Raw genomic sequence first — 12,485 nt, forward strand, 5'->3', positions numbered from 1 at the left:
TCTAGCCCTACACACAGCTGGGCTCTCAGGCTCTGCGCACTCTCTGCGCTCTCTCCACTTCTTGCTTTCCTCCTTTTTCACTTCTCTTACTTTCACTTGCTGTTTACTTAAGCTCGTCCCTGAGCTGACTGCACTCTTGCCCTACCCGGGCTTCACTGCCTGGTAACTTCCTGCCTCCAGAGTTGTGAGCTCCTTGGTGGGCGGAGCCAACCGCCTGGCCCACCCCCTGGTGTGCATCAACAGACTCTTGGAGGAAGGCAACAAGGATTTCTGGTTAGCAGGTGTGCCTACCTGGAGTGTGGGGTGTGGTGGTGTTGTTATCTGTGTCCCCTGGCTTGCCCAGGGCGACACACATACAGTATATACAAGTAAGGGGGACATATATACTAGAAAGTGCCCCAGGAATGTGGGACAATATACAATTGCTTCTCAATAAATTAGAATATCATCAAAAAGTTATTTTTTTTTATGTTATTCAATATAAAAAGTGAAACAATATATAGAGTAATTACACACAGAGTGATCTATTTCAAATGTTTATTTATGTTAATGTTGATGATTATGGCTTAGAGACAATGAAAACCCCAAAAGTCATTATCTCAGAAAATTACAATATTTTATAAGACCAACTGAAAAAAAGATTTGGCCTACTAAAAAGTCTGTACAGTAAATTCACTCAATACTTGGTTGTGGCTACTTTTGCATGAATTACTGCAACAATGTGGCGTGGCATGGAGGCGATCAGCCTGTGGCACTGCTGAGGTGTTCAGGAAGCCCAGGTTGCTTTGATAGCAGCCTTCAGCCCATCTGCATTGTTGGGTCTGGTGTCTCTCATCTTCCTCTTGATAATACCCCATAGAATCTCTATGTCGTTTAGGTCAGTTGAGTTTGCTGGACAATCAAGCACAGTGATACTGTGGTCATTAAACCAGGTATTGGTACTTTTAGGAGTGTGGACAGGTGCCAAATTCTGCTAGAAAATAAAATTTCCATATCCAAAAAGCTTGTCGGCAGAGGAAAGCATGAACTGCTCTAAAATTTCCTGGTAGATGGCTGCGCTGACTTTGGACTTGATAAAAGACAGTGGACATACACCAGCACATGACACGGCTCCTCAAACCATCACTGATTGTGGAGAATTCACACTAGACCTCAAGCAGCTTGGTTGGGTGTCTCTCTACTCTTCCTCCAGACTTTGGGACCTTGATTTCCAAATGAAACACAAAATTTACTTTCATCTGAGAACACCTTGGACCAATGAGCAGCAGTCCAGTTCTTTTTCTTTTTGGCCCAGGTAAGACACTTCTGGCATTGTCTATTGGTCATGACTTGCTTGATACAAGGAATGCGACAGTTGTAGCCCATGTCCTGGATACGTCTGTGTGTGGTGGCTCTTGAGCACTGACTCCAGCAGCAGCCCACTCCTTGTGAATCTCCCCAAAATTTTTTAATGGCCTTTTCTTAATAATACATTCAAGGCTGCGGTTATCCTGGTTGCTTGTGCACCTTTTTCTACCACCCTTTTTCCTTCCACTCAACTTTCCAATAACATTCTTGGATACTGCACTCTGTGAACATCCGGTTTCTTTAGCAATTAACTTTTATGGCTTACCTTCCTTGTGGCATGTGTCAATGACTGCCTTCTGGACATTTGTCAAGTCAGCAATCTTCCCCATGATTGCGTAGCCTACTGAACCAAACTAAGGGACCATTTTAAACGCTTGGGAAGTCTTTGCAGGTGTCTTCTGTAAATTATTCTACTTTTCCGAGGTAAGGACTTTTGGGTTTTCATTGGCTGTAAGCCATAATCATCAACATTAACAGAAATAAACACTTGAAATAGATCACTCTGTAATTACTGTATACAATATACAGTATGTGTTTCACTTTTTGAATTGAATATGAAAATTAACTTTTTGATTATATTCTAATTTATTGAGTTGCACTTGTTGTATATTATGATATGTAACATATACAGTATATTAGGAATTAACCCAGAACTGAAGACATATATACCAGGATAATCTTCTTGTGGAGAGTAATATGTCTGATATGCCTATATGAAGAGACTTATAGGTCATGCAATGCACCTCCAGGAGATCCAATATGGAAATTACCACTTCACCGTCGAAGAACAATTCAACTTTAGTTCCACCTACTTCCTTAAATAGAAATCCTAAAAGTCAATATTTACCCTGCCAATAGGTGCCGCCAATTAATAACTTGTTATAAAAGCCAAACCAGAACCTTTATTCACAAATAAAAACAAAAAATTACAATTAATTAAAATATCTAACAATAAAAATATTGAGCTACCCAGTAGTTAGTGTAGTGACACTTGATGCTAAAAAATGGAGTGCACAAATGTCAAAGTACTAATGGCATTCTTCACTCTATTTATAAAATTGGAGCCTATTTATCATCTTAATTCCGTAGTTTTATTTAACCCATTGGAATAAAACTATTCATCTTAAAAATCCAGAAATTTTCACTTTGGAGGAGAGTACGGTACCTAATGTATTATAAGTATCTGTGTTAATATGTTCAATAGGTAAATTGCATAGTCAACTGAAATCACTTTTTAGAATTTATTTTCAATGTCTTGGAAGACTTTGATTAATAAATCCTGATTGGCTGTTAAATCTGTGTGACACATTGAATTAAATTAACAACATACAGTAGGTGAAAAAAGTTTTGAACATGTCACTAATTTTCTAAGTAAATATATTTTTAAAGGTGCTATTGACATGAATTTCTCATTGCCGATATCAACCCTTCCAAACCACACAGGCAAAGAAATCAAACCATAGATGTCCATAAATAAAGTTATGCGTAATAACGAGAAATAGTGTAGGTGCAACACTGCATGCTCTTTTTAAGAATGAATTGGCAAGAAGGCAAGTCAATTTAATGCAAAACGTGGATTTTAATAAATAGCGACAATTGAACAATTGACGTTTTGGTCCTCCTGGATCTTGGTCACAATAAATCGCTAATTTTCATATGCATATGGAAAGCAGGGTAACAGGTTAGATTCCTGTTTGTCCTATAGATATATGTTCAGCTGGATAGGACCTGGGTATTGTACCCAGTGTCCTATATAAGGTGATCTATGGGAAACAGCCAAATATAGCAGGAGCCTGGGATTATATGCATTGCAAGTATATCATCAAATGTGAGGCTCTATATTGTTACTGCCAAGCGAACTTCCAATTGGAGAATAAGTTAACAAACAGTGTAATGTCACTATTGCGGAGGTCGACACCAAGCTGCAGCCCAGGTGAACCGGCAGACGCACACAGCAGGACCACAAATTGGTCGACCTCCGCAATAGTGACATTACACTGTTTGTTAACTTATGCTCCAATTAGAAAGAAATCCTGCCACTTAGTGAAAAATAATATCAGTTGGTTCAAAAGATGGCCTATAAATATGTGTCTCATTAAAAAGGCACCACACAAGAAACATCTTATGATGGGTAAAATCAATGAGCAGTCTCAACCTTATTGCTGCAAGACATGCTAATTGCATTGGTTACAGAATAATTTCTAAACTACTGAAGGTTCCAGTGAGCACTGGGAGCCATAATCTGGAAGAGAATAGAACATCATTGGAGCATAAACCAGCCAAGACCATTTGTTCCCTGTAAGATTTCAGAAAGAGGAATGAACAGAATTGTCAGAAGAGTTGTCCAAGAACCAAAGACCACCCATGGAGAAGTACAGAAAAACCTGGAATCAGCAGCCAGAATTGTTTTTATTAAAACAATAAGTATTGTGCTTAACTTCCATGGCCTGTATGCACACTCACAACACAAGACTCCATTGCTGAACAAAAGGCATATTTAATCATGTTTAAAATTTGCTCAACAAGATTTAGGCTATGTGCGCACTGAGCGTTTTTTGCCGCTGCATTTTTGGCTGCTAAAATCGCACACAAATGCAAAAAACTCACCGATAAAATCGAATGCATTTTTACCGCATTTCGGTATGTTTTTGGCTTCGTATTGCTGCGTTTTTGATCACTGCATTTTTCTGCGTTTTTCTAATGCATTGCATGGGGGGAAAACGCAGAAAAATGCAGGAAAGAATTGACATGTCCATATTTTTTTAAGCTTAAAAACGCAGCTGAAAGAAAGTTGTGTGCGGACAGCAAAAATGAAAAGTCATAAGCTTTGCTGGGGAAGAAAAGTCTTGCAGTTTTGAGCCCAAAAACGCACCCAAAAAACACGCAAAAACGCCACAAAAAAAAGCACAGTGCGCACATAGCCTTAGAGAAGCCTATGAAATAATATGAGAATATAGTCTGGTCAGATTAAACAAAAATTGAACTTTATGGATGCCATAATACACAACATTGTTTGGAGACCTAAAAGCACTGTATATCACCCCCAAAACCCACAGAACCTTTATTATTTGAAGAGTGTTTGTGTGTAAGAATGGACAAAAATCCCCCCTGAGCAATGCGTGTGGTTAGTTTCTCCATACAGGAAACATCATGAAGCTTTCATCAACAACAAAGATTTTTGTGTGCTATTAAATAAATTTCAGTAAGTGTGTTCAATACTTTTCCCCTCTATCATTTCTCATTGTTAGACATCACTAAATTTATGGACATCTATGGTTTGACTTCTTTTTCTGTGTGGATTGGGCTGGTTGTTATTGACATCTGGTGAGAAATTCATGTCAATAGCATCTTTAGAAACTTATTTACTTTGAAAATTTATGACGTATTCAATATTTATTTCATTCACAGTATGAGGTGCCACAATTATAATTTAAATGGGTATCGTACTGTGTAGGAACACTACGGGGCTTCACTCAGGGCACTTTTCCTGTGTGAGCAAATGAAAATGGCTGTGTCGTTGCATGTGTGCAATACAATATATTTGCCTATTTCCTTTTGTTGGGAAATATGATACTTAATATCAGATCTAAATTTGTAAAATAATTTTTATTTTTTAAAGTTGTACACTAATCTGAGGAAATTCTGACTAAACATGTATTTTATTATCTATAATCAGTTTGTTTTGGAATTATTCCCAGACCTATAAAGCTGTACAAGAAAATAGTGACCTGCTGGAGAGGTTATTGCACTGTGTTGCAGTAGGACAGCAAGCTGTTTGGATGAGTGTCAAACAGCTGAAGGTTATCCAATCTGGCTATTTACATGTGTGGACAAACATGACTCTTGCCCTGTTAATTGTTAGCAGCAGGGCTGTACCATCTGTAGCTGGCATCACTTTGATGGCATATCACTGGCATCACTTAGATACCTTTTTTGATCAGATCTTTTATCTGAAGACTTTTTTTTACATTGCGCCCACCATTTGTCATATATAATGATGAGCAGCTATATTCGGCATTATTCATTACTCGCATGAATATTAAGGTATTCGGGATGTTTTTTACTTGTCAAGTATTTTGGTATTTGCCACGTCAGTTTCCAGTCCACTCCCCACATGTTTCACACTTGATATTCAACCACTAAACATGAAGGGATTGCCTGTCAATCACAGTATTGCTGTAGCCATCTTTGCTACTGTCATTAAAGTGAATGGCAGGCGCACTGAAGAAAAAAAAATGATGTGCAGTCCCCCATCTATTTGTGATAACCAGTGCAGTTAAAGGAGACAGCTGGGGACTGTTATTTTTAGGCTGGGAAGATCCATGGTTATTCTGTCCTCCTCAGCCTAAACAAAGCAGCCCGCAGCCACCCACATTTGGTGTATCCATTAAATGCCCTGGTAAAGGACCACTTGTGGTCTCTCCCAAATGTATGAGAGAGGGCCTTCGCAAATGTATGAGAGATGGATGACCCTGCCAAAGTTCTTGGAAGGGGCCACCTCTAATATTTCTGGTAGAAGGCCACCTAAGGGCTCTCCCAAATGTATGACAGAAGGTGACCCCACATGTAAGTGAGGGCCACCTGATGGTATTCCAAAAATTATGGTTGAGGGCTGCATGATGAGTCTGTGGATATGGTGGAGAAGGAGGAGGCTAAAAAATAAAATAAGATCCACATACTCCATCTTGTTGCAGGGTGTCCAGAGACTGCACTGCTAACCACTGACCCACGATGCTGCCCTAGCAAATGTATGAGAGAGAGCTCTCCCAAATGTATGAGTGAAGACCTCCTGATCGCCCTCCACAATTTATGGCTGAGGGCCGCATGATGAGTCTGTGGAGAAGGAGAAGGAGGCCAAAAAAAGATCCACAGATGCCATCTTGTGAGCGGTTTCTCCACAGTTAGCGTAGGGTGAGCTTGTGTCATTAGAGGGAGAGATTTTGGGCTGCATTTTTAGACCTGAGGTACAATAACACTAGTCAACAGCAAAATTGGTTCAGACATGAAAACATTTGGACTTTAACTAATTTTGTGGTGCTAAAAATGTAAATGATGCTTACATTTTGAAATTGGCTCTAGTTTTTATGATACAGGGGTGCGTTGATATTTCTCACAGTCTTTGATACAACACTAGGCAAGGAATACATCATCAGCCTTGCGTCATCAGTTTTGCACCATCCAACTGACTAATAGATTGCTTCATCAATATTGCATCATCTCCAAATGACTAATGAATTGAGTCATCAGTATTTCATCATCTCTAAATGACCAATGGTAGATGCCAAAGAAAGAAAGATGTTGCAATCCCAATTAAATTTGCATCACACAACTCTATAAAAGGCGCATGTTCTCCCTCCATCAGTCCCACAGCATTTTCAGCGGTCGACTGATATCATCATTCAGCTATTCAGTGATGCCTCGGACATACATTAATAAAGCTGATAATTTCTGCTATATCTGTGGTGAGGTGACTTTTGAGTCACAAAAGCAAAACTTGACTCATATGGTTAAGAAAGCCTACAACCTGTATTTTGGTTGCAAAATAGGATATCAGGACAAAGATCAGGATCAGTGCCTCTGTGGTGACTTAAAGGTGGTTGCCCTCATGCTTGGTCTCCAGGATGGTTACACAAAGTACTTTGTTTCCTATGTGAATGGGACAGTCGAGCAAGACAAGAACACTACAAGAAAAGAGACTGGCCGCTCAGAAATGAACTACAGCTGGGGAATGTTCTTCATCCAGCACTTGTCGAACCACAGAGAATTCTGTTACCTCCATTGCATATCAAGTTGGGTCTCAGGAAGAACATCTTTGCACCAAACAGCGGAGCAGTGAGTGGTGAGCATGGTGAGCGATTTCACCAGGAAATTGCGACTTTGGAAAAAAGATATCAGGGTAATTGGAACCCTTTGATGCTTGCAGATTACTGTTGGACAACCACCAGAGATATAAACCAATGCTTGAATACAAGAGTCAAGTAAAATGGAGCCGAGTATCCAGTGACAAAGGACATATTTTGTACTGTGCAATAACGTATATTAATAGTTAAAATTATAATTGTTTAAAGTGCTTAGACATGTGAATTAATTAATTATATAGTAGATTTAAATACACTTGAGTTTCCTCTGAATACATCTAATAAAATTTGTTTGACAATACAAGTGCAGTTTTATATTTGTGGAAGTAATAACTACATGTTATAATTATTTATTAATTTATGGAACAATAAAATGCAAACTCTTTGATTCAATGGAAACTAGAGACAAATAACAGTTTTCATTGTCATATTTGAATTCAGCACATCAAAATCATTAAGAAATGGCTAATTTGATTTCTGAACCAGACAACTTTTGAAATTTTGTTGATTAGTGTTATCATCCAGAGTCCTAATTACAATCCAATCTAGAGTGGATTAATACAGCCACTCATAAATTAAACAGGAGGTGTCTGACCATGTCACACACATCACATGCCCAGATAAAGTAGTAAAATGTTACTATTTCATTTCCTGATTAACTTTTTTTTCCAGGAATAAAAGCAATGAGCAAAAAAAGCAAATATGTTACATGTGAACATAGGCTAAAGGGGAGCATCTTTTTTTTAATTTTGCCTAATATACCAGCATTAATAAAGGAAATAATGTGTTTGAGCATTTTTTCCTGTAAAATGCTTTTTAGATTTGGTTTTGTAACTTTTAGTGTCACTCTGCAAAAGTGGCATAATACTCTGACAACATTATTCCCAGAAACCAACTATAAATCAGAAATTTATCCAGGCATCTTCCTCATGCTGTTCCCATTCAGTTTCAACACTTTTCCATCCATTGCAGCATTTTTACAGTCCTTCAATAGCTACTTCCAAGGTTCTCCAGAAAATTATTTGAGTTTTCTATTGAATTGCATTAAGTTTGTTATTCCGTATGAATACACGATTAATTGAAATAGAAGAAGCGAGTAACCCAAAAGTCGTACTATTCGCCACTTGCACGAAAAGTACGGCTTTCGGGTTACTCGCTACTAAGTGAGTATGTCCCATTGACTTATATTGTGCCCGCTACTCGTAACTAGAGATGAGCGAGCCTCTAGAGGCTCGATTTCGGTTTGGTTCATCGAACGGACGCCGCGTTCGAGTTCGGTTCGGCGAGCCGTTCGACGAACCTCTCGAACCCCATTGAAAACAATGGGAGGCAATCACAAACACATAAAAACACATTATAAATGTACACATACAGTTAATAAACATTGCCATAACACTAACCGGTCCCCGCAATGCGTCCGGCACTCTGTCTCCTGCCGCTATTCCTTCCGATGATCGCTGCGTCCTCCCGGTAACCAGCACTGATGATAGGACCTATCGTGATGTCAAAATAGCATGTGACCAGTCACGTTTCTGTGATCTCATTGGCTACAGACTGGTCACATGGCTTTGACGTCATGCTAAGACTTGTCAGTGCATCTCTCCAGTACGCGGTGATCATTTGTGTATCTCCGTGTACCGGCGACATGCTCTGGCAAACGGTCGGGTTCCTGGTCTGCTTCTCCGTTCCGTTATTCACCGGCTGCCACATCCGGTCAATAACGGAGATCACCATTGCTATAGTAATGCGCCTGTCAGTGGTGACATCACCGCTAACAACACGCAGCCTCTGATCACTCACGGAGTGAAAAGACTGCACGGGAAGCAGCACCGTCTTCTTCCAATGTAGCGCTGCTGATGTAGCAGAGATGCATGTGTTGAAGGAGAAAGAAGACAGAAGAGCAGGATCGTGGAGGGATAAGAGGGAGTAATACACACGGAGTCTCTAAGGGCGGGTTTGCACGTTGCAACATCGAACATGCGATGTCGGTGGGGTCAAATCGAAAGTGACGCACATCCGGCGTCACTTTCGACATCGTACTGTGTAAATGCTAGATGATACGATGAACGAGCGCAAAAACGTCGTTATCGTATCATCGTTGCATTCACCGACATTTCCATAATGCCGGTGCCGCGACAGGTACGATGTTGTTCCTCATTCCTGCGGTAGCACACATCGCTGTGTATGAAGCCGCAGGAACGAGGAACATCTCCTTACCTGCCGCCGGCGGCTATGCGGAAGGGCGGAGGTGGGCGGGATGTTTACATCCTGCTCATCTCCGCCCCTCTGCCGCTATTGGCTGCCTGCCGTGTGACGTCGCTATGACGCTGCACGACCCGACCCCTTAGGAAGGAGGCGGGTCGCCGGCCAGAGCGACGGTCGCAGGGCAGGTGAGTGCATGTGAAGCTGGCGTAGCGATAATTTTCGCTACGCCAGCTATCACACGATATCGTACCTGCGACGGGGGCGGGGACTATCACGTGCGACATTGCAGCATTGGCTTGCGATGTCGCAACGTGCAAAGCCTGCCTAAGTGTGTCTGTGTATTTATTTCTATTAAAGTATTTTTTCTCTGTGTGGTGTCTTTTTTTAACCCTTTATTGGAGATTATTAATGGCCGGGTCAAACTTGCCTGACATTAAGAATCTCTGGCTTAATACTAGCTAGTAAAACAAAGCTAGTATTAACTCATGATTACCCAGCAAGCCACCCTGCTCCAGGGCTGTTGGAAGAGTTGGATACAGCGCCAGATGATGGCGCTTCTATGAAAGCGCCATTTTCTGGGGCGGCTGCGGATTGCAATTCGCAGCAGAGGCGCCCAGAAAGATCGGGCTAACCTGTGCTGCGGATTCCAATCCCCAGCTGCCTAGTTGTACCTGGCTGGACACAGAAATATGGCGAACCCCACGTCATTTGTTTTTTAATTATTTCATGTAATAAGTGAAATAATTTAAAAAAACGAGCTTCCCTATATTTTTGGTTCCCAGCCGGGTACAAATAGGCAGCTGGGGGTTGGGGCAGCCCGTAGCTGCCTGCTGTAACTGGCTAGCATACAAAAACATGGTAAAGCCCACGTCATTTTTTTGGTGGGCAAAAAACATCTGCATACAGTCCTGGATGGAGGATGCTGAGCCTTGTAGTTCTGCAGCTGCTGTCTGCTCTCCTGTATACACTAGTGAATGGAGCATGCTGAGCCTTGTCATTCTGCAGCTACTGTCTGCTCTCCTCCATACAGACAGACAGCAGCTGCAGAACTACAAGGCTCAGCATACTCCATCCAGGACTGTATGCAGGAGTTTTTGCCCCCCAAAAAAATTATGTGGGCTTCACCATATTTTTGTATGCTAGCCAGGTACAGTAGACACCTACGGGCTGCCTCCAACCCCCAGCTGCCTATTTGTACCTGGATGGGAACCAAAAATATAGGGAAGCCCGTTTTTATTAATTATTTCATGAATTTCATGAAATAATTCAAAAACAAATGACGTGGGCTTTGCCATATTTTTGTATGCTAGCCAGGTACAGCAGGCACATACGAGCTTCCCCCAACCCCAGCTGCCTATTTGTACCTGGCTGGGAACCAAAAATATAGGGAAGCCCTATTTTTATTATTTCATGAATTTCATGAAATAATTAAAAAACAAATGACGTGGGCTTCACCATATTTTTGTGTCCAGCCAGGTACAACTAGGCAGCTGGGGATTGGAATTCGCAGCACAGGTTGGCCTGAGCTTTCTGGGCCCCTCTGCTGTGAATTGCAGTCCGCAGCCACCCCAGAAAATGGCGCTTTCATAGAAGCGCCATCTTCTGGCGCTGTATCCAACTCTTCTAGCTGCCATGGTGACGGGTGGCTCGCTGGGTAATAATGGGGCTAGGGCTAGCTGTATATTATCAACTGGCCCTAAGCCCGAAATTCATGGTGTCACGCCAATATTAGACATGGCCACCATGAATTTTTAGTACCAATAAAAAGAACCACAACACACAGAAAAATATTTTTATTATAAATAAAACACAACACAATTAGTGACTCCATCTTTATTGAAATAAAGAACCCCCCTCCGCAGTAATCCTGGGTCAAGGATCCCACGCCGTCCAATCCGGATCCAATATCATCTGATCGGTTTGCCGGAAGGCAAAGCGATCAGATGATGTGTCAGGTTCAATGGCCTGAATCACATGACACAGCAACTGATTTTATATACGTCTTTCATACAATCAGCTGATGCATCAGTGCAAAAAAATCCACAAAAATCTACACACTTCTGTAAGAGAAAAGAGAGAGAGAAAGAGAGAAAGAGACAGAGAGAAAGAGAGAGAGAAAGAAAAAGAGCAAGAAAGAAAGAGAAAGCAAGAAAGAAAGAGAAAGAAAGAAAGAAAGAAAGAAAGAGAGAAAGCAAGAAAGAAAGAAAGAGCAAGAAAGAAAGAAGGAGCAAGAAAGAAAGAGCAAGAAAGAAAGTGTCAGGTTCAAGGGCCTGATTCACATGACACAGCAGCTGATTATATAAGCGGCTTTTATACAATCAGCTGATGCATCAGTGCAAAAAAAAAACTACACACTTCAGTGCAGACTCCTGTCTGACAGCATCAGCTGATAGTTTAGCCGGCCGGGCGGTAAAAAGCCGGCCTCACCGCTCGACTTATAGTGTCAGCTGATTCCGTCAGGTGACCACATCAGCTGATCATCGCCAGGTCTGAGAAAGAGAGAGAGAGAAAGAAGAGAGAGAAAGAAGAGAGAGAAAGAGAGAAAGAAGAGAGAGAAAGAAGAGAGAGAGAGGAAGAGAAAAAAAAAGAGAGAAAGAAGAGAGAGAAAGAGAGAAAGAAGAGAGAAAGAAGAGATAAAGAGAAAGAAGAGAGAGAGAAAGAAGCAAAAGAGGAGAAAGAGAGAAGGAAGAGAGAGTGAGAAAGAGAGAAAGAAGAGAGAGAAAGAAGAGAGAAAGAGAGAAAGAAGAGAGAGAAAAGAAAGAGGAGACAGAAGAGAACGAAGAGAAAGTAGAGAAAGAAGAGAAAGAAAGGAGAGAGTGAAAGGAGAGAAAGAAAGGAGAGAGAGAGAAAGGAGAGAAAGAAAGGAGAGAGAAAGGAGAGAAAAAGAGCGAGAGAAAGAGAGAAAGAAAGGAGAGAAAAAGGAGAGAGAGAGAAAGGAGAGAGAGAAAGGAAAGAGAAAGGAGAGAAAGAAAGGAGAGAGAGAAAGGAGAGAGAGAAAGGAGAGAGAGAAAGGAGAGAGAGAGGAGAGAAAGAAAGGAGATAGAAAGGAGAGAAAGAGAGCAAGAAAGAGAGAGA

Source organism: Anomaloglossus baeobatrachus, chromosome 1 (genome assembly GCF_048569485.1).
Source record: "Anomaloglossus baeobatrachus isolate aAnoBae1 chromosome 1, aAnoBae1.hap1, whole genome shotgun sequence".
Lineage (NCBI taxonomy): Eukaryota > Metazoa > Chordata > Amphibia > Anura > Aromobatidae > Anomaloglossus > Anomaloglossus baeobatrachus.